This window comes from Aedes albopictus, chromosome 2, assembly GCF_035046485.1.
Source record: "Aedes albopictus strain Foshan chromosome 2, AalbF5, whole genome shotgun sequence".
NCBI classification, from domain to species: domain Eukaryota; kingdom Metazoa; phylum Arthropoda; class Insecta; order Diptera; family Culicidae; genus Aedes; species Aedes albopictus.
The window spans coordinates 458,911,198-458,938,543 of record NC_085137.1 but is presented as its reverse complement, the minus strand read 5'-3'; the positions used below and the strand labels follow the sequence as shown (position 1 = coordinate 458,938,543).

Here is a 27,346-nt window from a genome sequence, read left to right as displayed (position 1 = left end):
TAGGACTAACTCAGTAACTGAGTCAGTATTTCTTTGGGTGTAACGCTTCATCTGCTGATCGATATTACTAGACATATTATGCTTCTGGCTGACCAAGATCTCTAGATACAAGCGTTTGGAACTATTAGTCACTCGACACCATCGAATTTTGAGCCAAGGCATCTCTTGTTAGCTAGTTATGCTTCTGACAACAAGTTTGCCGAAGATGGCTTAAAGATTATTCTAGCTGTTTTGAATTTCAAGATACAAAAGCTTCAATAACATACAAATAGACGCCTAGAACGCCTAGAAGAATTTTCTTAAAAATCAATCACCCAGTTCACACTGTCACCACCTGGTGGACATGTTTCACGACACACTGTGTTGTGATATATCTCCAGCAGAAGGTGCTAGTGTAAAATGTCAAACGCGAATGTTATAATTTAAATGATAAAAAATGATCATTAAAAGTGTGGTCCTTGGAATTTTTGCCAGTGTTACGTTTGTTTGTCTATGCTCCAATGGCTTTTGACATTAACGCCACCTAGTGAAGGTCACCATAGTCAGCTAGCTCTCCAACTGCTGATCAATATTACTGACGACGGCAGTATTCTGACTATTCAGGATCGAGAGATACAGGAGATTGAATGCTTTTGACAAAGAGCGCCATCTAGGGGACTAAATTCAAATCAAGGTGTCTACTGTCAACAAGTTCAGATTCGTCTGGAAAAAAATGCCGAAAACGGCATCCATCCAGCTATTATAGATTTTGACATAAAAAAGGTTTAACGTTTTTGACACATGCACCACCTAGTGGACGAATCTACAACTAAAAGCTCAACAGATTGCTAGCTCTTTAAGTACTAGCCAATATTGATGAAGATTGCACTCTTCTACCTCTTCAGGATCCAGGATCTCTGTATATAGAAGTTTGAATGTCTTTGGCACTAGGCGCCATCTGGCGGACAAATTTCTAATCACCATAGTCACAATAATAGCTAAATAACAGCTTATTCTGGGTTATTTTTTCAAAATTATACTTAAGAGCAGTTTGTTTATGTGTGTACAACAATTACGTTTGTTGAGCAAGGTATCTCCATAGAGATCCCTTGAGTATAGCGTGGTATAGCCCTTCGGATCTACAAGCGTAATCAGTCCGAAACGTTTTGGATCCCTTTTCTAAACCTCCTGTTTTGTATTATAGACGCTTTAACCACTATCGGTCATTCGCGTCTGACTTTATAAAATAATACCTTCAAAACACATAACATAAGTGGAACTGCATGGTCAGAGCGAAGGAAAAAGTTGTATCCTTTTCCAGCACGCGAAACTGTTATATCTTTCATAAAAGGCGTCGAACTGTCACTTATTTTGGTAAACAAAAAACATCTGATCCAACCAGTATTCCAGTTTTGGCAAAGAATACAGGAACGAAGATTGGCATCTGAGGTATGTGCAAAACTAGCTGCTGGAAATCCACTTATTAATGTTGTCATAAATTCATTGAAATCTTCGAAATAACACATCCACGTTCCACATATCGATCTCCCTTTATATTTAAAGCCATAAAACGTACTTTCGATTTGAATTTACAAAGTTTATTACAATTTATGCCCTATTTTAGATCTCCACGTGCTGCCAGTCTAGATCTTTGAGGTCTTTGTTTTACTTCACAGCAATGAAAAATGGTATACATGCTAAAAAATAGTATGGCAATAATGTTATAATGCATTTGACATTTCGATGCCCTGTATACCAGCGTACGAACTCGGAAAGGCATCAACTTTTTGCGTCAGAGTTCCACTTATGTTATGTGTTCAAAAGTTAGGCTACATCAAGTTTTTTCACAAAAATTATAACTTTTTCTTCTTGTTTAGGATTATTTTTCAAGATACTTCTCATATTGTCTGATATTTGATACTTTTATCGGAGTTTTTTCAGAGTATGACGCTCCAATAATATGTGCTCTATATTTTGTATGTCAGAACATTTTATAATCGGGGAGCGAACTGATATGGCGATAACAAATAACTATGTGTTAGTTTACTATGTCCTATCCTAATTCGCCTCTGAAATCGTACTGAAACTGAATCTGATAGCAGTGTAGTGAAATGTGTTGTCGGAATCTGTAGGAAACCCTTTGAAACCCGCTGAAAATCCTCAGAAATTTTCTGAAATGTCTTATTTGCTGTCTAATATTCCATTTAGATTTTTTATATAATTCCCGTGTATCTAAACACCGATCAATAATGATCTTATTAACTCTTGCACCTCGCCTAACACCTTATGACCAACTTGGCATCAATTACTAACTTATAAATTAGCATCCATTTTATGTAAAAATACTTTAAAAGTCCACAATTTCCTTAAAATAATAAGACTGAATAATTGTCCCTCGAATTCTGTTTCCGTCTGGCCCACGTCTATTTTGGGCACAACCTGAAATCAATTCCCAGCACACCTTATACGTGACACTATGGTACAAAGGATGGTCAAAAATTATGATTTGACCGATTTGAATCAATGTGTTCAAAGTACGATTGAGCAGAAAGCTTTTAAATTGATATGGATGTAGCTTTAGAATAACGATCAAAATGTTTCTATTAATATTTTTGCCCACCAGATAATATGTGCGCCATCACAGTGCAACGAAGATATCTTTCTCTGTGGTTGTGACATACGTTGTTTCGTATGCAGAAAATCCACGCCCACATTTGCTTGCATCCTCGCTAGGCGAAGTCAACACTGCAAACAAGCAGACAGGGAAAAGCGATTCATTTCATTGATTGAACAGCTTTTGCTGCATTCTACAGCTGTGAACTCCGATTTTGAAGTGCCACAGAGCTTTTGTGGGCTGTCAATTGAAGGTTGGTTCAACAAGTGATTCTGGCGAAGTGAAAATTGAACGGTGATGAAGAACAATTCGGCTAGCTGGTGCTTTGGTGCGGTTGCTTTCGTCGTACGCAAAACGCCAAAAATTGTCTACTCGCAAGCGGAGTGAAATTGAAACGTGAAATTTAGTATAGTCATTCGATTTCCAGTGCTAAAAAGGTTGGTTATCGATAGTCTACGTCTACGGTAAAGGAAAGTCGGAATATCTGTAATGATCGGTTATTTTGATCCTGATGTGAGGGGAATTAGCGCATATGGTACAGTAAATTTTAACCCTAAGTCATAAAAAAATCAATTCAATTTTAGGAAAGAATAATACAGTAAAAAACATACCGCCCCCGGGTGGACTCGAACCACCAACCTTTCGGTTAACAGCCGAACGCGCTAACCGATTGCGCCACGAAGGCCGATGCTTCCCTGTCACTCCCCATCAATTCATAATCATATTGCTGCTGTTTGCTGAACCTCACACAGTAAAACGGAGTGATGCGAAACGACTGCCCGTTTGTTTCATTTCTCCCATCCATCCTATCCATTCATCGTAACGTACGACGAGCTCGTCATCGTCGTTCCCGGCCGTCGTCTTCGTCGTTACCGCTTGCCGTCATCGTTCTTCCGTGCCCGTGCGGCGCGACTCGCAAAAATAGATTTTTATTTTCAATTCTCATAAACCTTTTAGCTTCGGCGACTGAGGATGACGACCAGCAAGATGATGATAACAAAACAAACGACGTGACTGTTCCGTTGCATATGGATTTGTGGTTCGCGACGTTATTGTTTGTTAGTGAGTTTGAGAGTTCCGAAGCTCATTCATTGCTTCGAACAAGATTCATCACTTTCCAATTTAGTCAATCTGGCAGCTTAGTAGGCTGACAGTGACGCAGTAAGGAATGTGCTTCACTTGTTGTCTTTCCCTTGATCACACGGATGGACAATTACGCACAGCATCACACTATCAATCTGTTGTTCAGATACACCAAAACCTCCATTTAGGTAATGAGTCGGGACTGCCTAAATAGAATTTTTACCTAAATGGATTCATTACCTAAATGGATTCAGTTTATTACCTAAATGGAGTACAAGGTTGCAAAGAAGTTTAACTAGGGAGAGTGATTCGAATAGGAGTTTTAAAGAGGATCATGAAGAGTTTCAGAGACCTTTCAAGGGAGTGTCCATAAATTACGTCACGCAAAAAAAATACCATTTCCAGCACCCCAACCCCCATGTCACATTTATTGTATGGGACCTCTGAAATTTTTGTATGGGCCACGACACTTTGCTGAGCCCCCCTCCCCCCTCAAAGCGTGACGTAATTCATGGACGTTCCCCAAGGGAGTTTCAGGAGGGGAGGGACTTTAGGGGCGTTTTCGGGGGTTTTGGAGGGTCTCAGGTGAGAAATGTCATGCAAATGACTAGCCGGGCACGGAACACAAAAAAACCCCTGCAAAATTCCGCCAGACTGAAAAATATTGAATGTCGGGTCAATGTCGGGTAAATTTTTATCGTATGTTGGGCCACTGTTGGACCAACATTGACCAACTGTTGGGTCTTTGTTGGGTTTGGTGGCCAAAATAAAAACAGGTGAATGATAGGTTAATGCCGGATATGACGTCATCAATCTTAAGTACTCCAACTGTTCTGAACACAACCAAATTCTATTTAGGTAACGTTACCTAAATGGAGGGACCTAAATAGATTTTACCTAAATGGATTCTACCTAAATGGAGGTTTGAGTGTAGTACCTAGTAGGCGCTGCCAATCCAATGAGAGGCTTGAAGAGGAGGCCTTCTCTTATCACAGCAGCACTCCCAAGCGGGGAAAACTTTTACCTTGTAGCTATGCGACGACAAAGTACCCAGCCTACTATGAATGTTGATTAAAGCGTTCGATGTTGCTTGCTGTTGGAACGCGTGCCTTGTTGTGTCCGTACAAGGGAAGAACATCCATCATTAATCGCTCTTCGGTGTGCTTCCACCACTTCATTATCATCTGATTATTAATTGCTGACGGGTGGAGGGGGGCGGACAGGGGGATCTGACGAAAGGTGGCCGTCGTTTGATAGTGGATCATCATTTTTATCTCCTGTAAACTCTCACTTCCCGGCGTGGCGCGAGAGTGCGAACAACAATTGATTGCTGCTGCTACTGGTCTTGGTCGGAAAGTAGTTTTCCACACAAGACTAACGTTTTTACCATTTTAGATTTATGAGCGATTTATGAAAGGTATTACTGTTTTATCTTAACTTCAAGGGTTATGCTTTCAGTAGTGCCAACTGTCAAACCATGTACACTGAAGTTTTTTTTACGCGGTTTTTTTTACGCGGTTTTTTTACGCGGTTTTTTTTACGCGGTCCGTCCTAAAAAAAAACCGCGTTATTTCAAGACCCGTCGTAAAAAAAAACCGCGTTATTTCAAAAACCGTCGTAAAAAAAATCCGCGTTTTTTCAAAAACACGCGTAAAATAGTCAGCACCACATCTAACGTGACTTGACTTTTTTTTACGACGTTTTTTGAAATAACGCGGTTTTTTTTACGACGGGTCTTGAAATAACGCGGTTTTTTTACGCGGTTTTTTTTACGCGATTTTTTTTACGCGGGACCATTACCGTCGTAAAAAAAACTGTTGAACTGTTGTGGCTTTCTCAGTCTAAGAGCATTGAAACGGCTAGTTTGGCATAGCCCGACGTTTCGGTCCCGTGTATTGGACCTTTTTCAAGGGATAACTAAAAATGATATGCAACATTAGAACATAGACACATTACAAATATACACTAAACATACGCAGTCAACCGTCTCTCGTTATGCGGTTTTTGAATGCAGTTTGAGAGTTGGAGCTTCTTGTAATGCCCTAATTTGTACAAAGAATGTTATTAAAAATGCTAAAATTATCGAACTGACTATCTACATGGTAACAATTATCATCGACTCACATTTAACATAAAACACATAAATTTTTCTTGATCTTTTTGGGACAACTTGCACTGCACACTACAGATAACAGCGAGCGACATACATCTATCTAACATTAACTGTAGGTTTGAATCATGGCGGCTATCGTTTGATCGGCTATTCGGTATGATTGGTAGTGTCGACTGCTAAATGCTGTGTATTACGGCGGGATTGTTTTCGGCCAGTGAGTGTGCTTTTCACTGTGTGTAGAATCCCTGCGTAAGTAGTGTGCAAGCTATCTACATCTGTACGGAAATTTACTGTGTGTGGTGTGTTCTGGATATGACACATTTCTAACATTGGTAAGGCTGTGGACCGGAATGTACGATCGACTATTTTCGTGCCTTCCAAGTTAAAAGTGTGTTGTTCCTCAATCATGTGTTTGATCAATGCAGTTTTTGCTTGTTCTACATCAATGTTGGATTGTGTTAGTTTGTTTATATTGGATCTATGACCACTTAATCGCTTTTTGAGCTGGTTGGTGGTCATGCCAATATAAACCCTATCGCAGTCTGTACAGGGAATGCTGTAAACAATGTTATTTTGATCTAGCTGAGGGACTGGGTCTTTGACTGGTCTTAGAAGAGTTTTGACACTCTTTTCTGTTTTAGTGGCAATTTTAACTAACGAGTAATCTTTTTTCAGGATTCCGATGATCGACGGTGTTAGTGTTGGGATGTTTGGAAGCGATTTGTATGTTGCGGCGGTTGCTTGGACTTCGGTTGACTGCGTATGTTTAGTGTATATATGTAATGTGTCTATGTTCTAATGTTGCATATCATTTTTAGTTATCCCTTGAAAAAGGTCCAATACACGGGACCGAAACGTCGGGCTATGCCAAACTAGCCGTTTCAATGCTCTTAGACTGAGAAAGCCACAACAGTTCAACATTTCCTCCCAGTCGTATACCTCCTCCAAATCCGAAGTAAAAAAAAACTTCAGTGTATACATGAAGAAAAACAATGTGTACTAGCCACGGTTTGATCAAACCAAAATAACAAACTGAATTTTCCACAACCACAAGATTCTGTAGTTAAATTCAACAATACACGTTGGCTGAAGGAGCCAGGGTTCCGTATATTCACCTCGCTTCACGCTTGCGTATCAGTAGAAATTCAGAAGGAAAATTCCACAAGGAAATCTTGGCAAATTCTACTAGGAGTCCAGAAAGTATTCCTGAATAATTTGGGAAGAATTCTAGGAAATTAGATTAGGAATCCAGCAGGAATTTCTGCAGAATTAGTGAAATGAATTCCTACAGAATTCCAGAAAAATCCTGGAGAATTCCAGGTGGAAATTCCGAAGAATACCAGAAGGAATTCCTGGAGAATTACAGGAGTAACTTCTGTAGAAGTCTAGGAGGAATTTCTGGATAATTTTAGGAGGAGGAATTGCCAGTAAGAAATCCGGGAGATTTCCAAAAGGAATTCCCGGAAAATTCCAGGAGAAATTCCCGGAGAATCCCAGAAGGAATTCCCGGAAAATTACAGAAGGAATTCCCAGAGTATTCCAGAGAGATTTCCCGGAGAATTCCAGAAGGAATTCCCGAAGAATTTCAGGAGGAATTCCCGAAGAACTCCAGGGAAATCCCCGGAGAACTCCAGGAGGATATCTCAGAGAATTCGAATAAGAATTCAAGAAGAATTTCAGGAGGAATTCCCGGAGAATTCCAGAAGGAATTCCCCAAGGGGGAGTCACTGAACACATCTTTACTTGCGCCAATTATTTTCAGTGTGCCACCGGGTATTGAATTGTGCCTCAGTGTGCCCCGAAGTGCCACTGCTTGATGATTCAGAATTTGCTAGGCAACTACCAAGACAACCAACTGTTTGTTTTCATTTTGCAGGTCAAATGCACATGGTTGCCTTGTTTTTTCACCCAAACTCATGTGTCAAAATTGTGCCTCAGAGTGCCTCGGTGTGCCACATAGCGTATAAGACGGTGTGCTTGGCACCTTTTGGCACAATGTTCCAAGCGACTAGCTTGGAATTCCCGGAGAATTCCAGAAAGAATTCCCAGAGTATTCCAGAGGGATTTCCCGGAGAATTCCAAAAGGAATTCCCGAAGAATTTCAGGAGGAATTCCCGGAGAACTCCAGGAGGAATTCCCGGAGAACTCCAGGAGGAATTCCCGGAGAACTCCAGGAGGATTTCTCAGAGAATTCGAAGAAGAATTCCAGGAGGAATTCCCGGAGAATTCAAGGAGGAATTCTCGGAGAATTCCAGGAGGAATTCTCGGAGAATTCCAGAAGGAATTCTTGGAGAATTCCAGAAGGAATTCTTGGAGAATTTCAGAAGGAATTCTTGGAGAATTCCAGAATGAATTCCAGAAGGAATTCCAGAAGGAATTCTTGGAGAATTCCAGAAGGAATTCTTGGAGAACTCCAGAAGGAATTCTTGGAGAATTCCAGAAGGAATTATTGGAGAATTCCAGAAGGAATTCTTGGAGAATTCCAGAAGGAATTCTTGGAGAATTCCAGAAGGAATTCTTGGAGAATTCCAGAAGGAATTCTTGGAGAATTCCAGAAGGAATTCTTGGAGAATTCCAGAAGGAATTCTTGGAGAATTCCAGAAGGAATTCTTGGAGAATTCCAGAAGGAATTCTTGGAGAATTCCAGAAGGAATTCTTGGAGAATTCCAGAAAGAGTTCTTGGAGAATTCCAGAAGGAATTCTTGGAGAATTCCAGAAGGAATTCTTGGAGAATTCCAGAAGGAATTCTTGGAGAATTCCTGGAAAAATTCTTGAAGAATTCCTGGAGAAATACTTGGAGATTTCCTGGAGGAATTCTTGGAGAATTGTTGGAGGAATTCTTGGAGAATTTCTGGAGAAATTCTTGGAGAATTTCTGGAGGAAGTCTTGGAGAAATTCTTTGAGAATTCCTGGAGGAATTCTTGGAGAATTCCTGGAGGAATTCTTGGAGAATTCCTGGAGGAATTCTTGGAGAATTCCTGGAGGAATTCTTGGAGAATTCCTGGAGGAATTCTTGGAGAATTCCTGGAGGAATTCTTGGAGAATTCCTGGAGGAATTCTTGGAGAATTCCTGGAGGAATTCTTGGAGAATTCCTGGAGGAATTCTTGGAGAATTCCTGGAGGAATTCTTGGAGAATTCCTGGAGGAATTCTTGGAGAATTCCTGGAGGAATTCTTGGAGAATTCCTGGTGGAATTCTTGGAGAATTCCTGGAGGAATTCTTGGAGAATTCCTGGAGGAATTCGTGTAGAATTCCTGGAGGAATTCTTGGAGAATTCCTGGAGGAATTCTTGGAGAATTCCTGGAGGAATTCTTGGAGAATTCCTGGAGGAATTCTTGGAGAATTCCTGGAGGAATTCTTGGAGAATTCCTGGAGGAATTCTTGGAGAATTCCTGGAGGAATTCTTGGAGAATTCCTGGAGGAATTCTTGGAGAATTCCTGGAGGAATTCTTGGAGAATTCCTGGAGGAATTCTTGGAGAATTCCTGGAGGAATTCTTGGAGAATTCCTGGAGGAATTCTTGGAGAATTCCTGGAGGAATTCTTGGAGAATTCCTGGAGGAATTCTTGGAGAATTCCTGGAGGAATTCTTGGAGAATTCCTGGAGGAATTCTTGGAGAATTCCTGGAGGAATTCTTGGAGAATTCCTGGAGGAATTCTTGGAGAATTCCTGGAGGAATTCTTGGAGAATTCCTGGAGGAATTCTTGGAAAATTCCTGGAGGAATTCTTGGAGAATTCCTGGCGGAATTCTTGGAGAATTCGTGGAGAATTCCTGGAGGAATTCGTGGAGAATTCCTGGAGGAATTCGTGGAGAATTCCTGGAGGAATTCGTGGAGAATTCCTGGAGGAATTCGTGGAGAATTCCTGGAGGAATTCGTGGAGAATTCCTGGAGGAATTCGTGGAGAATTCCTGGAGGAATTCGTGGAGAATTCCTGGAGGAATTCGTGGAGAATTCCTGGAGGAATTCGTGGAGAATTCCTGGAGGAATTCGTGGAGAATTCCTGGAGGAATTCGTGGAGAATTCCTGGAGGAATTCGTGGAGAATTCCTGGAGGAATTCGTGGAGAATTCCTGGAGGAATTCGTGGAGAATTCCTGGAGGAATTCGTGGAGAATTCCTGGAGGAATTCGTGGAGAATTCCTGGAGGAATTCTTGGAGAATTCCTGGAGGAATTCTTGGAGAATTCCTGGAGGAATTCTTGGAGAATTCCTGGCGGAATTCTTGGAGAATTCGTGGAGAATTCCTGGAGGAATTCGTGGAGAATTTCTGGAGGAATTCGTGGAGAATTCCTGGAGGAATTCGTGGAGAATTCCTGGAGGAATTCGTGGAGAATTCCTGGAGGAATTCATGGAGAGTTCCTGGAGGAATTCGTGGAGAATTCCTGGAGGAATTCGTGGAGAATTCCTGGAGGAATTCGTGGAGAATTCCTGGAGGAATTCGTGGAGAATTCCTGGAGGAATTCGTGGAGAATTCCTGGAGGAATTCGTGGAGAATTCCTGGAGGAATTCGTGGAGAATTCCTGGAGGAATTCGTGGAGAATTCCTGGAGGAGTTCGTGGAGAATTCCTGGAGGAATTCGTGGAGAATTCCTGGAGGAATTCGTGGAGAATTCCTGGAGGAATTCGTGGAGAATTCCTGGAGGAATTCGTGGAGAATTCCTGGAGGAATTCGTGGAGAATTCCTGAAGAATTCCTGGAGGAATTCTTGGAGAATTCCTGGAGGAATTCTTGGAGAATTCCTGGAGGAATTCTTGGAGAATTCCTGGAGGAATTCTTGGAGAATTCCTGGAGGAATTCTTGGAGAATTCCTGGAGGAATTCTTGGAGAATTCCTGGAGGAATTCTTGGAGAATTCCTGGAGGAATTCTTGGAGAATTCCTGGAGGAATTCTTGGAGAATTCCTGGAGGAATTCTTGGAGAATTCCTGGAGGAATTCTTGGAGAATTCCTGGAGGAATTCTTGGAGAATTCCTGGAGGAATTCTTGGAGAATTCCTGGAGGAATTCTTGGAGAATTCCTGGAGGAATTCTTGGAGAATTCCTGGAGGAATTCTTGGAGAATTCCTGGAGGAATTCTTGGAGAATTCCTGGAGGAATTCTTGGAGAATTCCTGGAGGAATTCTTGGAGAATTCCTGGAGGAATTCTTGGAGCATTCCTGGAGGAATTCTTGGAGAATTCCTGGAGGAATTCTTGGAGAATTCCTGGAGGAATTCTTGGAGAATTCCTGGAAGAATTCTTGGAGAATTCCTGGAGGAATTCTTGGAGAATTCCTGGAGGAATTCTTGGAGAATTCCTGGAGGAATTCTTGGAGAATTCCTGGAGGAATTCTTGGAGAATTCCTGGAGGAATTCTTGGAGAATTCCTGGAGGAATTCTTGGAGAATTCCTGGAGGAATTCTTGGAGAATTCCTGGAGGAATTCTTGGAGAATTCCTGGAGGAATTCTTGGAGAATTCCTGGAGGAATTCTTGGAGAATTCCTGGAGGAATTCTTGGAGAATTCCAGACGGAATTCTTGGAGAAATCCAGACGGAATTCTTGGAGAATTCCAGACGGACTTCTTGGAGAATTCCAGACGGAATTCTTGGAGAATTCCAGACGGAATTCTTGGAGAATTCCAGACGGAATTCTTGGAGAATTCCAGACGGAATTCTTGGGGAATTCCAGACGGAATTCTTGGAGAATTCCAGACGGAATTCTTGGAGAATTCCAGACGGAATTCTTGGAGAATTCCAGACGGAATTGTTGGAGAATTCCAGACGGAATTGTTGGAGAATTCCAGAAGGAATTGTTGGAGAATTCCAGAAGGAATTCTTAAGGAATTCCAGAAGGAATTCTTGGAAAATTCCAGAAGGAATTCTTGGAGAATATCCGATGGAATTCTTGGAGAATTCCACAAGGAATTCTCGGAGAATGCCGGAGGGAATTCTTGAAGAATTCCAGAGGGAATTCTTGGAGAATTCCAGAGGGAATTCTTGGAGAATTCCAGAGGGAATTCTTGGAGAATTCCAGAGGGATTTCTTGGAGAATTCCAGAGGGAATTCTTGGAGAATTCCAGAGGGATTTCTTGGAGAATTCCAGAGGGAATTTTTGGAGAATTCCAGAAGGAATTCTTGGAAAATTCCAGAAGGAATTCTTGAAGAATTCCAGAAGGAATTCTTGGAGAATTCCAAAAGGAATTCTTGGAGAATTCCTGGAGGAATTCTTGGAGAATTCCAGAAGGAATTCTTGGAGAATTCCAGAAGGAATTCTTCGAAAATTCCAGAAGGAATTCTTGGAGAATTCCAGAAGGCATTTTTGGAGAATTCCAGAAGGACTTTTTGGAGAATTGCTGAAGCAATTCTTGACTTATTCCTGAAGGAATTTTTGACGAAATTCCAGAAGAAATTCTTGAAAAATTTCAGAAGGAATTCTTGAAGAATTTCAGAAGGAATTCTTGGAGAATTCCAGAAGGAATTCTTGGAGAATTCCAGAAGGAATTTTTGAAGAATTCCAGAAGGAATTATTGAAGAATTCCAGAAGGAATTCTTGAAGAATCCCAGAAAGAATTCTTGTGGTTGTAGGTGAATCAATCAAAATTTCCTATTCGCAGAAAAAAAAACCCTTCATCAAACACTTTTCCTTTCAATTACGGGTTTTGTTATTGTGGCAGCCAGTGCAGCAGCCAGCGATGTTGTCGTCATCGGGTGACAATCTACTACATATCGACACCATCAACCTTAACCAGCCAGCCATCCGACCAGCCGAAGGGAAAGGAAATCGAAAGTTTCCATTCTTCTGATATGAAGACGTTCGGCGACGGCGACGACAACGACGATGATGGGAGAAATCATCACCAACATGGAAAAATCAAGTAGCTAACTCGCTTCATCTATCGCGCTACTTTGCGAGAGGGGTACATGTGCATATGTGCACATGTGCAGTGCACATGCAGGTTTGCAATAAAATTGCTGCAGATGCAGCAGCCCCGTCGACAGACGAAGAGAGGTCCGACGAAGCGGAGAGATTTTCATTTTCTATTGCCACAATTGGCCATGAAAAACGAGACTCCCGTCTCGTCTCTCATGTCATTACATGGTACACTGGTACGGGCTGCGTCTATGATGCACGATGCACCACCAAAGCGACTTCTCATCCATCGCATCGATGGGTGGATGGATGGATGACGACGATAGACGGTTGTGGGGTGTACGGATCACTCTCACTTGTTTTCCGTCTTAGAGACGAATTTGGAGGATGAAGAGAAGGGAGAGGAGTGGTATTCGAGCTGGGTAACATACGTTAGACCTAGTGAAAAGTGAAAGAAAAACCCGGTGACTGAGTGAACCAATTGTGGCTCTGGCCCCGGAGGCGGCTTGCGAACACGGTGACTGGATCACTAGGTGTCGTTCAACTTCATAGTGATTCGTTGATGAATGGTTTTTATAGCTTTTTTTAATTGCGTTTCACTGCTGTGATGAGTTGCGAAAATATTTTCCTCGATTTGTCAATGCAATAAAATAAAATAATAACATAAAACGAGCTCACCAATTTGTTCTTTGGTATAATGATACATTTTCGAATCAATTCAGACTTAAATTTTTCACTATCGGCTTATTTCAGCTAACGAAAGCTGCATCGTAGCGAGCGGACGCTCTTGCACTTGAATGTGTATGTACATATATCAAGTACCGAATTGGTGAGCTCATTCCAAATCTTAATTTTACTTAATGACCACTGTATCCCCAGTTAGCATGTAGTAATATGTGGACTTATGGGTGAGAGCTCTGGACGTTTCCACGTATTCAGCCTGATAAAGTAGCAAGAACAATCGCCCCCGGGTGGACTCGAACCACCAACCTTTCGGTTAACAGCCGAACGCGCTAACCGATTGCGCCACGAAGGCTCTTGGCAGGAATTGATCGCATTCCAGTTATCAACGATGTTTTTCTATGACTTTTGATAAGATTGGAATTTGAGTTTTTGAGTCCTCTGTGTTACTGATGGAGAAACAGTGCGTCATCTCTGTTAATATTGCACGAAATCGATATGTCAGAATTATTAAGCTGACACGGTTTCAAAACCATCAAATGACTCACTTCCTCAACTCCAGTTCCAGTTTCCCGCCCGAAATGGCCTGCTTTTGAGCTCATAAACTTGAAACCGCCGCTCACTCACTCACTTGAGCAGCTTGTCAAATTAATCAAAACTGACTGTCGCTGCACTTTCCGACGAGTCTTCAAGCCACAAAGTCGACACGCACTTCCTGGCCTCATTGCTGGTGCAACTAAAATTACCCTTTTTTCCTTCTATATAAATAAATCTTTTGCTTTCGCACCGACAACTAACCTCCAACCAACTCACTCCAGCAGAGCAGAGCAGAGCGTAGATCGCACTCGCCTCAGTTGCATCTATGCGTCTCCCTGATTAATTCCGCACTCGTGGACGGAATTGCATTGCAGCAGTACGTACCTACCTCTAGATTGATGATGAGTCGAGCACGGGTACGGGAAGTCCCCGCGTCCTCGTGTGATCTATACTCGCAGTTCTGAAAATAGGTAGGTGCCCCGGCTGCACTTTTCTCAAACCCTGCGCAGAGACCGAGAGCTTGGTGCATCCTATGTAGTTTTTGCATATTATTGCTTGACTGCTTGAGTGATTCACGCGGACTTTATTAGATCAGAGTCAAGGTTCTGCCGGCCTGCGGCGTACGCCCCTCGGCCGGCCGTTCCAAGGGACGAGCGAGACCTGGTCCGTCCGGTGGAGGTCGAGTTGACCCCATTCCGTCAAGGAACTTTCAGTCAGCCAGTCGGTCGGTGTGATGTTTGAACTACGTCATTGCGCCGATCTGGCTGAGGCTGGTCAGGTCGGTTGGTTGGTGGTTTGATGCAGTGTCCGAGATGCATCTTGCATCGGATATGTACACGGTGAGGAAGTGTGCAACATCAAACGATGTAATTTTCGAATGTTGAGCAGAGGTGTTAGTAGGGGGCAACAGTCTACTGTTTTCTATATTCTTCTCTTTCTGTTCTCTGTGTTCTATATGTCCACTCTGTCCTTTTTTCTTTTTGTTCTCTCTGTTCTTTTTGTTCTATTTGTTCTATCTGTTTTCTCTGTTCTCTCTGTCCTCTCTGTTCTCTCTGTTCTCTCTGTTCTCTCTGTTCTCTCTGTTTTCTCTGTTCTCTCTGTTCCCTCTGATCACTCTGTTCTCTCTGTTCTCTCTGTTCTCTCTGTTCTCTCTGTTCTCTCTGTTCTCTCTGTTCTCTCTGTTCTCTCTGTTCTCTCTGTTCTCTCTGTTCTCTCTGCCCAAGCAACACACATGTTATATATTAGTTGCGACAGCGCAAGTTTTGGTTGTATAGAAGTTTATTAGACGTTATTTTAACACAATGTTAGAATTACGTAGAATTAACTTCTATACAACCAAAACTTGCGCTGTCGCAACTAATATATAACATGTGTGTTACTTGGGTGTTCTCTCTGTTCTCTCTGTTCTCTCTGTTCTCTCTGTTCTCTCTGTTCTCTCTGTTCTCTCTGTTCTCTCTGTTCTCTCTGTTCTCTCTGTTCTCTCTGTTCTCTCTGTTCTCTCTGTTCTCTCTGTTCTCTCTGTTCTCTCTGTTCTCTCTGTTCTCTCTGTTCTCTCTGTTCTCTCTGTTATCTCTGTTATCTCTGTTCTCTCTGTTTTCTCGGTTAGCTCGGTTCTCTCTGTTATCTCTGTTCGCTCTGTTCTCTCTGTACTATCTGTTCTCTCTATTCTCTTTGTTCTCTGTGTTCTCTGTGTTCGCTCTGTACTCTATGTTCTCTCTGTTCTCTCGATTCTCTCGGTTCTCTAGGTTCTCTCGATTCTCTCGGTTCTTTCGGTTCTCGGTTTTCTCAGTTTCCTCGGTTCTCTCGGTTCTCTCGGTTCTCTCGGTTCTCTCTGTTCTTTCTGTGCTCTCTGTACTCTCTGTACTCTCGGTTCTCTCGGTCCTCTCTGTCCTCTCAGTTCTCTCTGTTCTCTCTGTTCTCTCTGTTCTCTCTGTTCTCTCTGTTCTCTCTGTTCTCTCTGTTCTCTCTGTTCTCTGTTCTCTCTATTCTCTTTTTTGTTTTCATTTTTGTGTATTTTAACTTATGCTAATTCTACACTTCTCTCTATTCTCTTTGTTTTCTCGGTTCTCTCGGTTCTCTCTATTCTCTTTGTTCTCTGTGTTCTCTCTGTTCTCTGTGTTCTCTCTGTTCTCTCTGTACTCTCGGTTCTCTCGGTTCCCTTAATTATCTCGATTCTCTCGATTCTCTCGATTCTCTCGATTCTCTTGATTCTCTCGATTCTCTTGATTCTCTCGATTCTCTCGATTCTCTCGATTCTCTAGATTCTCTCGATTCTCTCGATTCTCTCGATTCTCTCGATTCTCTCGATTCTCTCGATTCTCTCAATTCTCTCGATTCTCTCGATTCTCTCGATTCTATCGATTCTCTCGATTCTCTCGATTCTCTCGATTCTCTCGATTCTCTCGATTCTCTCGATTCTCTCGATTCTCTCGATTCTCTCGATTCTCTCGATTCTCTCGATTCTCTCGATTCTCTCGATTCTCTCGATTCTCTCGATTCTCTCGATTCTCTCGATTCTCTCGATTCTCTCGATTCTCTCGATTCTCTCGATTCTCTCGGTTCTCTCGGTTCTTTCGGTTCTCTCGATTCTCTCGGTTCTCTCGGTTCTCTCGGTTCTCTCGATTTTCTCTGTTCTCTCTGTTCTTTCTGTGCTCTCTGTACTCTCGGTTCTCTCAGATCTCTCGGTTTTCTTTGTTGTCTCTGTACTCTCTGTTCTTGCTGTTCTCTCTGTTTTCTCTGTTGCTCCACACCCTTAAACGAATTTACACAGCGCATGAGTAACTTGCGAAAAGACAAAGCATTTTTCACTCATATTTGTGTACGACAGGATCAACACAAAAAATGTGCTGATCCGGTGTTACACAAATTTGCGTGAATTTTCACACAAGTTTGCATGAAATCTTTTGTCTTTTCGATCGCTGCGTGAAAGTTACTCCTTGCGCTGTGTACATCGAGTTCTCCGTTCAATCGCCTCTGCTCTCTCTGCTTTCTGTTTCCTGCATTATACGTCTCTCCATTATCCAATGATTATATTCTCACTGTCTGACTGTCAACTTAGTTTCAACTTAGCCAGTCACTCTCTTGTGACTTATTTTCAGGCTGCTTTCTCCTCACTCTTTGCTTGCTCTGTATAAACTCTTGCATCGTTCTCCAATGATTATCGACTCCCTTTTATATCACACGACTCTTTTCTGAATCTCTTTCATTCATTTTATCGTTAGCCTCGATTTGTTCTAGACTTATTCTTGACTTACCTACTGATTCTGTATTTAACAATTGATCCACCCTGATTACTCACGACTCACTTTATGTTCACATTCCACTCACTATTAGCGTGTTCTAGTAAGTCTCAACTTACTCTCGTTCAATCTTAATATATCACGACTCACTTTCTCACAATTCACATACATATCGTCTTCTTCTCATTGGCTCTGGAATTGTCCTGAACTCATTATTCACTAATGTCCCCATGTTTCATATTTACTCTTGACTACTCTGTATTCATTATCCAAAGAAACTCTGCTAAGCCTCCTTGCTGTTTTTCTTCACCTCACATTTTTATTACTCTCGACTTGCTCTAAACGTAGTCTTTATCTACTCACTGTCAACCCATCCAAACTCTTCAGCGCTAACTTTCTTGCAACTCACTTTTAACTCATGTTTGATTTACCTTTTATGTGCTCTAGACTTATTCTGGACTCATTGTTCAATGATTCTCTCCTTACTCCCATCTCATCTCAATTGTTCATGATTCATTCTATCGCAACTCACTCACATCTCGGCCATGAAGCTCTTGCCCCAGTAGGTCTAGGCTCTTGGCTTTATATCAAATCGTTCTCGATTCACAATCCCCACCGCAATTCCTTACAATTTCATTTCTCATGCTTCACGACTCACTTTTTCGTAGCGCACACTTATCTCACGTTCTAATCACTCTTGACATGCTTAAGACTCATCTTCGACTCACTATCCGAAGATGGCTCAAATTCACATCTAGCGTTTCCACGACAGCTCTCTTCATTTGCTCTTGATTCATTAATCCACTTCGTGCTACTTTTCTTCAGCTCTCACTCTACTCACTCCGGACTTGTTCTACACTCAGTCTTGACTCATGATCTAATGTTTATCTTCTCGCTATCAGTCTATCCAAAATCTCCAGCACGCACTTCCTTTGACGATTTACTTTTAGGTCACGTTGTATTTGCTTTTGATTTGTTCTGGACTAAGTATTGACTTATAATGAATAGTTTCTTTACCTACTCCTGCCGTCATTTCAATTTCTCATGACTAACTTTTTTGAAACTCACTCTCATTTACTTGCTCCTCTAGTAAGTCTTCGCTCTTGGCTCTTCATTCAATGGTTCTCGATTAACAATCAATCCATCCAGACTCACTACGATCTTCACCCAAGTGAGCAATGATCTAAGCAACTCACTAGTGCGACTTAACTCACTTTCGTCTGTATCAACACCTCATGACTCATTTCTCGTTTTCTCATTATCCAATGATGGCTCACATTCGCTTATTATTCAATGATTCTCGGTTCACCCTTTTTCCATTCTCAATATCTGGCGACTCACTTTACGCTCGTTTTCCATTTTCTCGGATAATGGCGCACTACCTCATGATCAACTTTGTCGAAACTCACTCTCATTTACTTGCATGGTTCTTGGCTCTTTATTCAATGGTTCTCGATTCCCAATCATTTCCTCCAGACTCACTGCGATCCTCACCGAAGTAAGCTACGATCTTAACGCCTCACGCTATCGTATTCACTTCGTGAGTCACTCGTTAGACTTAACTTGCTTTCATCCATATCAACACCTCACGACTCATTTTTCTCACTATCCAATAGTGGCTCACATTCGCTTATCTCAATGATTCTCGATTCACTCTCGTACCATGTCTATTCACAATATCTGGCGACTCACTTTCAGTTCGTTTTCCATTTTCACGGATAATGGCGCATTTCCTCATGACTAACTTTGTCGTATCCCTCATTTACTTGCAATAGTCAAGTCTTGGCTCCTGGCTCTTTGTTCAATGGTTCTCGATTCACAATCAATCCCTCCAGACTCACTGCGATCCTCACTCAAGTAAGCTACGTTCTTAAGGACTCGCTTTACCGTACTCACTTAGGCACTAGTGAGACTTAACTCACTTTCGTCTGTATCAACACCTCACGACTCATTTCTTGTTTTCTCATTATCCAATGATGGCTCACATTCGCTGTTAATGATTCTCGTTTCACTTTAATCGCATCTCTATTTACAACTTCTCATTTTCTGGCTATTCATTTTCAGATCTTTTTCATTTTACCTCGTGGCTCACTTGAATCCTACTTGATTGTGTGAGGAGTGAGTGCAGAGCAAAACTCGGTCTTGACTCATTGTTTTATAATTCTCAAATTTCTTAAGGTTCATTCCAATCCTCACGACACAGTTTGTAGCGACTCATTTTCAGCTCACATTCTTCTTCCTCTCTTGACTTGGTGAAGATTTCCTCTTTCTACTCACTTTTATTATACTTGATTGTGCCAAGAGTGAGTTCAGAGCAAAACTCGCTCTAGACTCAATGCTTTATAATTCTTAACTTTATCTTAATTTTCATTCCAAATCCTCACGACTCACCCTCAGCTCAGTTTCCACTACATCTGACTAGCTTTAGACTCACTTTTGTCACAAATTCAGAGTCCCTCGCTTTTGTTCAAAATTCTCTAGCCAATCACATTCTTCAATCTTAGTTGTTACTCACTTTATTTGCTCCAAACTTACTCCTGACTCATCGTAGTGAGCCTGGCGACTCACTTTCAGCACGTTTTCCATTTTCTCTGATATTTAATGTTCCTTAGACTCATTCTTGGACGTATCAAATTATCATTCTCGACCATCCCAAGTGCTCATTTTTCTTATTCTTCACTTGCTCTAGCTCCATTTTTGAGCGATTGTTAAATGATTTTTAATGCACTATCAGCTCATCCGATTTCCTTTTTTTCATTTTCTCGGGACTCACTTACAGGACGACGAACACTCACTCTTGACTTGTTCTCTAGATCTGCTCTTGACTCATTATTCAATAATACTTTATTCACTCTCGTCCTACCCAATTTCTCACGACTCATTTTCTCGCCATTAGCTTTAAATTCGTAGCTTTCAATTTGATCCGCATTTTATTCGTGTCTCATTAGCCATTTCTCTCTCACGATCTAGCCCAATTCTTACTATACTCTACCTGGTGGCTCACTTGAATCTGGCTTGAAGTGTCAAGAGTGTGCTCAGAGCACTCTCGGCGCTCTTGGCTCATTGTATTATATTTCTCAACTCTCCCTCATGTTTCATTCTCGCGACTCACTCCTTGTTGCAACTCACTATCAGCTCGTTTTCTACCACGTCTTGACTAGCTGTAGGCTTACTTTTGTCACACATTCATGACACACTTTTTCGCGACTCACTTTCAACTCACATTCATTTTTCCTTTCTTGATTTGGATCTAGATTTTCTCTTTCCACTCACTTTTGTTTTGAACTCCTCACTATTAATTCTCTCGCACAAATCCCTTTCATCACGCTTTATTGTTATTTGTTACTCGCTTAACTTGATCGAAAGCTACTCCTGGCCAAGAGTTTTCGTCTCACTTCAAGACTAATATGTGATTGTAATCAGTATACCGCCGTATGTAGCATAGTTGTTGCAATTGCATGCTATGTTTACAACGATTTTGACTTTTTATCTCCAAATTAGTCTATTATTAAGTTGTTATCAGAAACCGATCTCAGTTAGTGTACGTTATTCCAAAACTCCTCTGAGAAGTAAGCAGAGCGGAGTGATAAGAGTGAAATGAATAGTGAAGAGTGGTTGTGAGGTGTAGGTGAGAGTAAGGAGTATGCAGTGAGTAGTTTGTGTGTGCAGTGATTACTGTAGAATGAGTAGTGCAGAGTGACGAGTGAGAAGTGAGAAGTGCGGAGTGAGGATTGACCAGTGAAGAATGGCGATTGAGAAATGAGTAGTGAGGGCTGTGCCGTGAAATGTGAGGAGTGAGAAAAAAGCAGTGCAGCATGAGGAGTATGAAGTGAGCAGTACGGAATGAGCAGTTGAAAGGGTGAAATAGAGAGAAGTGTGTAGTGTGGAGTGAGCAATGAAAAGTGAAAAGTAAAGAGTAAAAAAAACATAGCTGAGCAGTAAAGTGTGAGAAGTGAACTGTACGGAATGAGCAAATAAGTAGTGAAATGAGTCATACGCTAGTGCTAGTCTATTTTTACGTTGTTATCAGAAACCGCTCACAGTTAGTATACTTTATTCAGAAACATTTCCGAGAAGTGAACAGTTCGGAGTTATAAGTGAGGAGTTTGGAGTGAGCGATGAAAAGTGATTAGAGTGATGATCTTTGATTAGAGAGATGTGAGCAATGAATTGTGAAGAGTGAGAAGTGAAGAGTATGAAATACAGTAAAACCTCCATGAGTCGATATTGAAGGGACCATCGACTCAAGGGAATATCGAGTAGTGGAACAAAAATCCTTTGGGATGCTTTTTGGGGGGACCATCATAGTAACCCAGAAATTATTTTTCAGTATGGAAAAATTTTCCTCCATGAGTCGATATCGAGTCAAGGAACATCGACTCATGGAGGTTCGACTGTAGTAAGGAGTACGCTGTGAGAAGTTAACAGTGAGTAGTTTGTGTGTGCAGTGGTTACTAAAGAATGATCAGTGCATAGTGAGGAGTGAGAAGCAAGCTGGTCAGAGTGAAGATGGGGCAGTGAAGAATAAGGATTGGGAAATTAGTAGTGAAGGATGTGCTGTGAATTGTGAGGAGTGAGAAGTAAGCAGTGTACAGTGAGGAGTAAGAAGTGAGCAGTAAGGAACGATCAGTAAAAAGTGTGACCTAAAGAGAAGTGTGTTATGTGGATCGAGGAGTGAAAAGTGAGAAGAAAAAAGTGAAATGAGAGAAGTGAGCGATTGTCAGCACTTATTTGCTAATTCCTTACTGTGAGGAATGAAGAATAAATAGTGAGCAATGAGTGAGCTGAAGTGGGCAGTGAAGAATGGTGAATAAGGAGTGAGTAAGAAGTAAGTAAAGTGAAAAGTGAGGGATGAGGAGTGTGAGTCAGGGGAGGGGGGGGGATGTGATAGGAGGGTTGAGAAATGAGTAGTGCAGAATCAGAAGTGAGAAATAAGTAAAAAGGAATGAAAAACGAAAAATGAATAACAAGTGTAAAATATGTAGTGAGTATTTAGAAGTGAGGAGTTTGTATCTCTTCAGCAATCTATCTTCAAAGTCTGATAACTTAAAAGATCCCCTCTTCAAACCTTTCTACACCTATGACACTATGTAACTATTTGGCATTTGGAAGACCTGTAAACACATACAGTTCAGAAGAGATACATGCCTGAATTCGAGATTTGATTGACGTCGAGCAGTTGCAGAGCCGGAATCGCCTCGTCATAACCCATGCCACCATAGCCATTACAGAATCGTGAGTTCCCTCTGATTGCTCGAAGGTTATGGTTCTAAGATTCAATCGCAATCGACGTCATCGATCCGACACAACGACACCACGTTCATGCTAGTGCAATATCTTTCTTCTCCTCAATTCTCGATTTCCCGTGAAATTCGAACAAAGAACACTAGGATTTCGGTTTCACCACGGTCGAAGGAGGCATGGTTGGAACGTCACGTTTGAAGACGAGGGGGAGAGGTCAATCTATCGTGCGCAATCTTCCTTGGTTCGTCTCGCGCGCACGGCACGGCAGGCCCTTCGTTCCGCGTTCTTCGATTCCGTCCGAGGAGCGCGAGCCGAGAGCCCATCGACTTTTAATAGCTCCGGTCCAAGACGGCGGCGGCGACGAAGACGACGACCGGATGCGACAAACATAGCAAGCGGCGATGAGTACACCCGTCGTAGAGCTATTGCTGCGATAGAGCTGGAAAATCATGTTTCCTCCGCATTTGCGCACGCTGTCGCGCCCCTTCTCTTGATCAACCGAGGAACGCAAACTGCAAAGTGCAAGTGCGTGATGAAAAGTGAAAAAAAAGGGTAACCTGTGTGTGCAACTTGCTGCGAATAAATAAACATGCAGTAGGTACATAGCAGTAAGAGCAAACGGAAAAATGCTTCTGTAAATCAGCGTGGAGGCTTGGAAGAAGGACGGCGACGGACGCTTGCAATTATACCCTTCCTCAGAAGAGACTAGATCAACGCACAGCAAACTCGTTCTTCAAGCAGCAGCTCACTGCCTACTTGGATCGACCGACTACGACAACCGCACAGCAGAAGAGTCTTCTTACTGCCTTCATGCTCATCTGGAACTTCTGGTTACGAGATAGGTATGGAAGTGGTTGACACCGACACATATTGATGGTGGAAGCGCAAGCCATTTAGAGGTATTTCCACAAAAAAATGTGGATATTTTCAGTGAGAATATCTGAATATCTTCTGGACAATTCCAGAGAGAACCTCAGGATAACTCCAGAGAGAACCTCAGGATAACTCCAGAGAGAACCTCAGGATAACTCCAGAGAAAATCACTGCATAAATCCAGAGAGAATGTCTGAATAACTCCAAAGAGAATGTCTGGATAACTCCAGAGAGAATATCTGGATAACTCCTGAGAGAATCTCTGGATAACTCCAGAGAGAATCCCTGGATGACTCCAGAGAGAATCTATGGATAACTCCAGAGAGAATCTCTGGATAACTCCAGAGAGAATCTCTGGATAACTCCAGAGAGAATCTCTGGATAACTCCAGAGAGAATCTCTGGATAACTCCAGAGAGAACCTCAGGATAACTCCAGAGAGAACCTCAGGATAACTCCAGAGAAAATCACTGCATAAATCCAGAGAGAATGTCTGAATAACTCCAAAGAGAATGTCTGGATAACTCCAGAGAGAATATCTGGATAACTCCTGAGAGAATCTCTGGATAACTCCAGAGAGAATCCCTGGATGACTCCAGAGAGAATCTATGGATAACTCCAGAGAGAATCTCTGGATAACTCCAGAGAGAATCTCTGGATAACTCCAGAGAGAATCTCTGGATGTCTCCAGAGAGAATCTCTGGATGACTCCAGAGAGAATCTCTGGATAACTCCAGAGAGAATCTCTGGATAACTCCAGAGAGAATCTCTGGATAACTCCAGAGAGAACCTCAGGATAACTCCAGAGAGAACCTCAGGATAACTCCAGAGAAAATCACTGCATAAATCCAGAGAGAATGTCTGAATAACTCCAAAGAGAATGTCTGGATAACTCCAGAGAGAATATCTGGATAACTCCTGAGAGAATCTCTGGATAACTCCAGAGAGAATCCCTGGATAACTCCAGAGAGAATCTCTGGATAACTCCACAGAGAATGTCTGGATAACTCCAGAGAGAATCTCTGGATAACTCCAGAGAGAATCTCTGGATGTCTCCAGAGAGAATCTCTGGATGACTCCAGAGAGAATCTCTGGATGACTCCAGAGAGAATCTATGGATAACTCCAGAGAGAATCCCTGGATGACTCCAGAGAGAATCTATGGATAACTCCAGAGAGAATCTCTGGATAACTCCAGAGAGAATCTCTGGATGACTCCAGAGAGAATCTCTGGATGACTCCTGAGAGAATCTCTGGATAACTCCAGAGAGAATCCCTGGATGACTCCAGAGAGAATCTATGGATAACTCCAGAGAGAATCTCTGGATAACTCCAGAGAGAATCTCTGGATAACTCCAGAGAGAATCTCTGGATGACTCCAGAGAGAATCTCTGGATGACTCCAGAGAGAATCTCTGGATAACTCCAGAGAGAATATCTGGATAACTCCACAGAGAATGTCTGGATAACTCCAGAGAGAATCTCTGGATAACTCCAGAGAGAATCTCTGGATGTCTCCAGAGAGAATCTCTGGATGACTCCAGAGAGAATCTCTGGATGACTCCAGAGAGAATCTCTGGATGACTCCAGAGAGAATCTGTGCATGACTCCAGAGAGAATCTCTGGATGACTCCAGAAAGAATCTTTGGATGACTCCAGAGAGAATCTCTGGATGACTCCAGAGTGAATCTCTGGATGACTCCAGAGAGAATCTCTGGATGACTCCAGAGAGAATCTCTGGATGACTCCAGAGAGAATCTCTGGATGACTCCAGAGAGAATCTCTGGATGACTCCAGAGAGAATCTCTGGATGACTCCAGAGAGAATCTCTGGATGACTCCAGAGAGAATCTCTGGATGACTCCAGAGAGATTCTCTGGATAACTCCAGAGAGAATCTCTGGATAACTCCAGAGAGAATCTCTGGATAACTCCAGAGAGAATCTCTGGATAACTCCAGAGAGAATCTCTGGATAACTCCAGAGAGAATCTCTGGATAACTCCAGAGAGATTCTCTGGATAACTCCAGAGAGAATATCTGAATGACTCCAGAGATTCTCTGGATAACTCCAGAGAGATTTTCTGGATAACTCCAGAGAGATCTCTGGATAACTCCAGAGAGAATCTCTGGATAACTCCAGAGAGAATCTCTGGATAACTCCAGAGGGAATCTCTGGATAGCTCCAGAGAGAATTTCTGGATAGCTCCAGAGGGAATTTCTGGATAACTCCAGAGATAATCCTTGGATAGCTCCAGAGATAATCTCTGGATAACTCCAGAGACAATCTCTGGATAACTCCAGAGATAATCTCTGGATAACTCCAGAGATAATCTCTGGATAACTTTAGAGATAATTCCTGGATAACTCCAGAGATAATCGCTGGATACTTTCAGTGATAATCTCTGAATAACTCCAGAGATAATCTTTGGCTAATTCCAGATATAATCTCTGGATAACTCCAGAGAGAATCTCTGTGTAACTCCAGAGAGAATCCCTGGGTAACTCCAGAGAGAATCTTTGGGTGACTCCAAAGAGGTTCTCTGAATTACTGCAGAGCAAATCTCTGGATATCTCCAGAGAGAATCTCTGGATAACTCCAGAGGGAATCTCTGGATTACTCCAGAGATAATCTCTGGATAACTCCAGAAAGAATCTCTGGATATCCCCGAAGAGTATTTATGGATATCTCCAGAGAGAATTGCGGGATATCTTCAAGGGGAATCTCTGAATATCTCCAGAGAGAATCTCTGGATGTCTCCAGAAACAAGATGAATCAACAAAAGGCTGAAAATCAAATAATAATAATCTCCAAAGAGAATCTATGAATATTTCGAGAGAGGATCTAAAAACATCTACAGAAGTAAACATTGACACATGTTTTTCGAAAACGTTTGCAGCTGGATAAGGCTCCGATATCAAACCGTTACTAATCTTAAATTCATTCTTTATCCAACCCGTTCGTTATCAATTTCGCTATCCAACCAAAGTGACGCAATTTCGCAATCAGCTTGTACTGATTGCAGAATAGAAATAGAAATGATGTACAGGTCAGCCCAGTGCTCGAAGTTCTCCTGTGATGAACCACCCTCGTGCATCGTAGCCTTCGTGGCGCAATCGGTTAGCGCGTTCGGCTGTTAACCGAAAGGTTGGTGGTTCGAGTCCACCCGGGGGCGGATTATTTTTATGCTTGAGACAATTTTCTAAAGTTGTCTGAAGACCTCCCAAGCAACAACAGAGTTTGATGACCAATTTGCTTTGAAGAGGTTTCAAAAAAACGTTATAACACCAAAGATGGTTTTATTTTGGCTTTTTGATGGTTTTATAACCTTCTTAACGTTATATGAGGCAATTTACTGAAGTTCAACTCCCATGCACAGCAATTTGATGACCAATTTGCTTTCAAGAGGTTTCAAAAACCTTAATAAATCCAAATATGGTTTTAGTTTAGCCTTTTGATGGTTTTATAACCTAATTAACGTAACATAACCTAAAATTATAAGCTTTTCTGACTAGTTTTGAACTGTTTTCATTATTTTTTCTATTTTTATGGTTAATTTCTTGTCTATTTACATTGCCGACCGTATAGGACTGAATAAAAAACTCTTTTTAGTCACAGCACCGATTATGTCAAGCACTGTTTCTCCCTCGAGGGAATTCCATTCCAAAGCAATTAATCACAACGGTTTATCCGTCTCAACCATGTCCGATCCATCGTTCTATTAAAAGTCCATTAGCTTAAAGTCGAACTGCACGTCCAACACTGCCACCCTTCATATATTTGCGACTGCAATTCGTGGAAGGAACCCCCGACGACGGATAAAATGCCGTCTCCCACTCTCAATAATCACGCATAATGTCTCACACTTATACCTAGTACATATGGAAATCTCTGGGCCGCATGGCAACAGGTGAAATAAACGGAAACTGTTACCGTCGCCGCAGGATATCGATATGTGTTTCACTCGACTGGTGTTCAGGGATTGGAAACTCCGTGCTACATGATTTCGAAAGTCAGATACGTAAAACAAATCAGTACAATGACATTCAATCAGTGCGAAAATAAATATAAGTAAAAAAGATGAAAGGGACTAAAAAAACAAAATAGATAATAAAATAAAAAAGATAAACAAAATAACAAAAAAAAAA

General features: G+C 41.8%; 1 protein-coding gene, 1 long non-coding RNA gene and 3 other non-coding genes across 6 annotated transcripts in view; 1 reads left to right on the top strand and 4 right to left on the bottom strand.

Moving 5' to 3' along the window:
* LOC109418953 (GATA zinc finger domain-containing protein 10) overlaps nucleotides 1-27,346 on the bottom strand; it is a 567,982-nt gene that overhangs the window by 164,137 nt on the left and 376,499 nt on the right. The window lies entirely within an intron of this gene.
* On the bottom strand, nucleotides 3,205-3,278 carry Trnan-guu (transfer RNA asparagine (anticodon GUU)). The gene has a single exon. It is a non-coding gene; the product is annotated as a tRNA-Asn (tRNA).
* LOC134287414 (uncharacterized) lies at nucleotides 5,481-6,515 on the bottom strand. Its single transcript, XR_009997292.1, has 3 exons — nucleotides 5,801-6,515; nucleotides 5,652-5,718; nucleotides 5,481-5,593 (listed from the first exon to the last, which is right to left on the bottom strand). It is a non-coding gene; the product is annotated as an uncharacterized LOC134287414 (long non-coding RNA).
* On the bottom strand, nucleotides 13,593-13,666 carry Trnan-guu (transfer RNA asparagine (anticodon GUU)). Its single transcript has one exon. It is a non-coding gene; the product is annotated as a tRNA-Asn (tRNA).
* On the top strand, nucleotides 26,300-26,373 carry Trnan-guu (transfer RNA asparagine (anticodon GUU)). The gene has a single exon. It is a non-coding gene; the product is annotated as a tRNA-Asn (tRNA).